General features: G+C 51.4%; 1 non-coding gene across 1 annotated transcript in view; it reads right to left on the reverse strand.

Annotated features, from left to right (window-relative positions):
• LOC126443509 (small subunit ribosomal RNA) overlaps positions 1 to 1,455 on the reverse strand; it is a 1,909-nt gene extending 454 nt beyond the window's left edge. Inside the window, exon 1 of the ribosomal RNA XR_007581972.1 lies at positions 1 to 1,455. This exon is cut by the window's left edge and continues 454 nt beyond it. This is a non-coding gene — a ribosomal RNA (small subunit ribosomal RNA).
• Positions 1,456 to 5,000: the final 3,545 nt, after the last annotated feature.

Consider the following 5,000-nt stretch of genomic DNA (forward strand, 5'->3'; position numbering starts at 1 on the left):
TCACGCGACTAGTTAGCAGGCTAGAGTCTCGTTCGTTATCGGAATTAACCAGACAAATCGCTCCACCAACTAAGAACGGCCATGCACCACCACCCACCGAATCAAGAAAGAGCTATCAATCTGTCAATCCTTCCGGTGTCCGGGCCTGGTGAGGTTTCCCGTGTTGAGTCAAATTAAGCCGCAGGCTCCACTCCTGGTGGTGCCCTTCCGTCAATTCCTTTAAGTTTCAGCTTTGCAACCATACTTCCCCCGGAACCCAAAAGCTTTGGTTTCCCGGAGGCTGCCCGCCGAGTCATCGGAGGAACTGCGGCGGATCGCTGGCTGGCATCGTTTATGGTTAGAACTAGGGCGGTATCTGATCGCCTTCGAACCTCTAACTTTCGTTCTTGATTAATGAAAACATACTTGGCAAATGCTTTCGCTTCTGTTCGTCTTGCGACGATCCAAGAATTTCACCTCTAACGTCGCAATACGAATGCCCCCGCCTGTCCCTATTAATCATTACCTCGGGTTCCGAAAACCAACAAAATAGAACCGAGGTCCTATTCCATTATTCCATGCACACAGTATTCAGGCGGGCTTGCCTGCTTTAAGCACTCTAATTTGTTCAAAGTAAACGTGCCGGCCCACCGAGACACTCAATAAAGAGCACCCTGGTAGGATTTCAACGGGGTCCGCCTCGGGACGCACGAGCACGCACGAGGCGGTCGCACGCCTTCGGCTCGCCCCACCGGCAGGACGTCCCACGATACATGCCAGTTAAACACCGACGGGCGGTGAACCAACAGCGTGGGACACAAATCCAACTACGAGCTTTTTAACCGCAACAACTTTAATATACGCTATTGGAGCTGGAATTACCGCGGCTGCTGGCACCAGACTTGCCCTCCAATAGATACTCGTTAAAGGATTTAAAGTGTACTCATTCCGATTACGGGGCCTCGGATGAGTCCCGTATCGTTATTTTTCGTCACTACCTCCCCGTGCCGGGAGTGGGTAATTTGCGCGCCTGCTGCCTTCCTTGGATGTGGTAGCCGTTTCTCAGGCTCCCTCTCCGGAATCGAACCCTGATTCCCCGTTACCCGTTACAACCATGGTAGGCGCAGAACCTACCATCGACAGTTGATAAGGCAGACATTTGAAAGATGCGTCGCCGGTACGAGGACCGTGCGATCAGCCCAAAGTTATTCAGAGTCACCAAGGCAAACGGACCGGACGAGCCGACCGATTGGTTTTGATCTAATAAAAGCGTCCCTTCCATCTCTGGTCGGGACTCTGTTTGCATGTATTAGCTCTAGAATTACCACAGTTATCCAAGTAACGTGGGTACGATCTAAGGAACCATAACTGATTTAATGAGCCATTCGCGGTTTCACCTTAATGCGGCTTGTACTGAGACATGCATGGCTTAATCTTTGAGACAAGCATATGACTACTGGCAGGATCAACCAGGGAGCTGCGTCAACTAGAGCTGAGCAGCCGGCCGCCCGGGAGTGTGTCCCGGGGGCCCGCGCGAACACGCAAGCGTCCGCTCAATTATTCTGCAAACAGGAGGAGGCTGAGCTCCCCTGCACAACACACCTCGAAACCCTCTCAGGTCCCGGCGGCGCGCAGCGCCGTCCTAAGTACTTGGTCGGGTTCGAGAGAGGCGCAATCGCCCGGAGTTAGGCGAGTAGACGCTTTAGGTGCGACCACCCGTGCTCCCAACTGAGCTTGCCGCTGCCGACAGAGGCCCGGGAGCGTGCTGTCGTGGCATTGCCGGCGGGAGACAACACGCGCCACCTACGGTGACCGGCAGCTCCAACGCCAGCGCCACAGAAGGACAAAAGCCCCACTTGGGTGCCGAAGCGAACTCTCCCAGCACAGCGCACGCGCCAACACGTCCGCACAGCTGCGATACAAACCACCTGCGAGAACCGCTGGGGCGACCGAGCAGCAGACGGCGTCGCGGCGCCGAGCGCCGGGCGGCGGCGCATCCTCAGCGCACACAGTCCTCAATCGGACCAGCACACTGCAGATGGCCACCGCGCTTCGCACCGGGCCCGCGAGGACCTACTTTGGCCGCAAGGCGCCGCGAGCAGGGGGCGCCGGCGCGCAGCTGCGCCGCCTGCCGCGTCCGTCGGCCGGCGCGCCTGCCACTGGCCGCCCCCACCAGCCGGCTGTAGCGCGTGCGCCCACGCACCGCGCTGCCAGCACGCCGGGCGGCCCCCCCTCACCGGCCGGGGACGGTCCCACCCAGCCACCGCCGCGTATCGCCTCACACCCAGATCCCCTTTCGCGTTCGTGGGCATGGTGGGTCCCCTTTCACGTTCGTGGGCATGGTGGGTATCCCTGAAACAACCGGTTAATAACTCGACCGATCGTCGCCAACACTGATTCACCTCTAGCGAGAACAACCGCACCACAACGGGTTACCTGTTGTTCATTTGCGTAACGTCACCAGCAAACGTAGACGTCCATCGCCATTTGCAACGAGTATTGCATGCCTGTGTCAGGTGTCACAACACACTACGTCTGCCCACATAGACGCAACAACATGTGCACGCCTCGAGAACACGTGGAAGGTAGCCCCCGTACGTATGCGGTGTCCATTGCGCGAACGACTGTCAGCCGGCCTCTGCAGGATGTCGCAGATGTGGAACGCGGTGCAACATGCTATCACGGTGTGTGAGAAGAGACGACTACGTCCGAATACACGCTCCACTACATCAACAGACTGCTCATGCTGATCGCCATCCAGGGCGTCCGTTCCTCCCACACGTCTGAATGGCGTACCACACTGCAATCCAGCTCTTATAGGGAGACGACACGTAGCTGCGTGCACAATATTTGGACTGTATGGTCTGCCGTTGCTAGGCGCAGTCGTCGTACGGTCACACATGTGCCACGATGTATCATTCAGTACATACGGACCAATGTGCAGTACAGTTTGTGGGTTTTGCGTACATCGGCGGACAGGTGACAGGCCGTACCACAACGTAGGCTGAGTACGTCGGCATGCGAAGGGCATTGAACATGCAAACTTCTCAACGACCAGCTTGCGAAGGCAGGGGGGAAGGGGGGGGGGCATGTACGTCCTGCTGCTATCCACATTACAGTGTATAGCAGGAGCATGTGGAAAGTCAGCAACACCTGCAAGGTGTTTAACATGACGCGATACACAGGGGACCGGGCAGTGCGAATAGCGAACTATATTGCGAGGGTTGCGGTTAGGCAACACTACACTAATTTAACGAGTTGCATAACAATTACAGAGCAGGTTCAGCGACAACGTGCGTCAGGTTAAGGCGCAATATAGGTTAGGTTGAGGCACAATATAGGTTAGGTTAAGGCACAACATGGGTTACGTTAAGGCACAAATTGGGTTACGTTAAGGCACAACATGGGTTACGTTAAGGCACAACATGGGTTACGTTAAGGCACAAATTAGGTTACGTTAAGGCACAAATTAGGTTACGTTAAGGCACAAATTAGGTTACGTTAAGGCACAAATTAGGTTACGTTAAGGCACAAATTAGGTTACGTTAAGGCACAAATTAGGTTACGTTAAGGCACAAATTAGGTTACGTTAAGGCACAAATTAGGTTACGTTAAGGCACAAATTAGGTTACGTTAAGGCACAAATTAGGTTACGTTAAGGCACAAATTAGGTTACGTTAAGGCACAAATTAGGTTACGTTAAGGCACAAATTAGGTTACGTTAAGGCACAAATTAGGTTACGTTAAGGCACAAATTAGGTTACGTTAAGGCACAAATTAGGTTACGTTAAGGCACAAATTAGGTTACGTTAAGGTACAATATGGGTTAGGTTAAGGTACAATATGGGTTAGGTTAAGGTACAATATGGGTTAGGTTAAGGTACAATATGGGTTAGGTTAAGGTACAATATGGGTTAGGTTAAGGCACAACGTAGGTTAGGTTAAGGCACAACGTAGGTTAGGTTAAGGCACAACATAGGTTAGGTTAAGGCACAACATAGGTTAGGTTAAGGCACAACATAGGTTAGGTTAAGGCACAACATAGGTTAGGTTAAGGCACAACATAGGTTAGGTTAAGGCACAACATAGGTTAGGTTAAGGCACAACATAGGTTAGGTTAAGGCACAACATAGGTTAGGTTAAGGCACAACATAGGTTAGGTTAAGGCACAACATAGGTTAGGTTAAGGCACAACATAGGTTAGGTTAAGGCACAACGTAGGTTAGGTTAAGGCACAACGTAGATTAGGTTAAGGCACAACGTAGGTTAGGTTAAGGCACAACGTAGGTTAGGTTAAGGCACAACGTAGGTTAGGTTAAGGCACAACGTAGGTTAGGTTAAGGCACAACGTAGGTTAGGTTAAGGCACAACGTAGGTTAGGTTAAGGCACAACGTAGGTTAGGTTAAGGCACAACGTAGGTTAGGTTAAGGCACAACGTAGGTTAGGTTAAGGCACAACGTAGGTTAGGTTAAGGCACAACATAGGTTAGGTTAAGGCACAACATAGGTTAGGTTAAGGCACAACATAGGTTAGGTTAAGGCACAACATAGGTTAGGTTAAGGCACAACATAGGTTAGGTTAAGGCACAACATAGGTTAGGTTAAGGCACAACATAGGTTAGGTTAAGGCACAACATAGGTTAGGTTAAGGCACAACATAGGTTAGGTTAAGGCACAACATAGGTTAGGTTAAGGCACAACATAGGTTAGGTTAAGGCACAACATAGGTTAGGTTAAGGCACAACGTAGGTTAGGTTAAGGCACAACGTAGGTTAGGTTAAGGCACAACGTAGGTTAGGTTAAGGCACAACGTAGGTTAGGTTAAGGCACAACGTAGGTTAGGTTAAGGCACAACGTAGGTTAGGTTAAGGCACAACGTAGGTTAGGTTAAGGCACAACGTAGGTTAGGTTAAGGTACAACGTAGGTTAGGTTAAGGTACAACGTAGGTTAGGTTAAGGTACAACGTAGGTTAGGTTAAGGTACAACGTAGGTTAGGTTAAGGTACAACGTAGGTTAGGTT

Source organism: Schistocerca serialis, unplaced genomic scaffold (assembly GCF_023864345.2).
Source record: "Schistocerca serialis cubense isolate TAMUIC-IGC-003099 unplaced genomic scaffold, iqSchSeri2.2 HiC_scaffold_155, whole genome shotgun sequence".
Taxonomy (NCBI): Eukaryota; Metazoa; Arthropoda; class Insecta; order Orthoptera; family Acrididae; genus Schistocerca; species Schistocerca serialis.